We start from the raw sequence: 482 nt of genomic DNA, 5'->3' as shown, positions 1-482 counted from the left end.
CAGACAGACATATAGACAGGCTTGGCAGAAAATAATCTTGCAACACAGCATCGTATCCACCCCTTTTACAGCTACTTAGTAAGAGCTGTCTGGGTTGTTTTGGAAAGTAAATCAGAAAACTGTGGATAGTAACTATAGGTACTTCCTTAGCATGTGAGAGAAAAAGTCACAAAATGTTGCCAACTTGTGATTTCCTGACATGAGGCCACACCCACCCTAGCTTTCATCTAACACCATGTCTCTGTGGCGCAATTGGTTAGCGCGTTCTGCTGTTAACCGAAAGGATGGTCGTTCAAGCCCACCCAGGGACGTTGTACTGCTTGTTTTCCGCAAAGGTCTCAAACCATTTGTGTGCTCTGTGAGCTTTTTGTAAAACTCAATGTAGTTCATTTCATTTGTCTACAAAGGTGTATTTGTTGCTGTTCTGTTCTGTTTTTAAACAAATATCATTAACACTTGTGCGAAAGAAATATTCTACACTA

General features: G+C 40.9%; 1 non-coding gene across 1 annotated transcript; it reads left to right on the top strand.

Annotated features, from left to right (window-relative positions):
• The first annotated feature begins 237 nt into the window (after positions 1-237).
• Positions 238-311, top strand: trnan-guu (transfer RNA asparagine (anticodon GUU)). The gene has a single exon. It is a non-coding gene; the product is annotated as a tRNA-Asn (tRNA).
• Positions 312-482: the final 171 nt, after the last annotated feature.

The sequence above is a fragment of the Austrofundulus limnaeus genome, unplaced genomic scaffold (genome assembly GCF_001266775.1).
Source record: "Austrofundulus limnaeus strain Quisiro unplaced genomic scaffold, Austrofundulus_limnaeus-1.0 Scaffold1388, whole genome shotgun sequence".
Classification (NCBI taxonomy): Eukaryota; Metazoa; Chordata; class Actinopteri; order Cyprinodontiformes; family Rivulidae; genus Austrofundulus; species Austrofundulus limnaeus.
The sequence above is the reverse complement of the archived record's forward strand: the minus strand, read 5'-3'. Positions and strand labels throughout refer to the sequence as shown.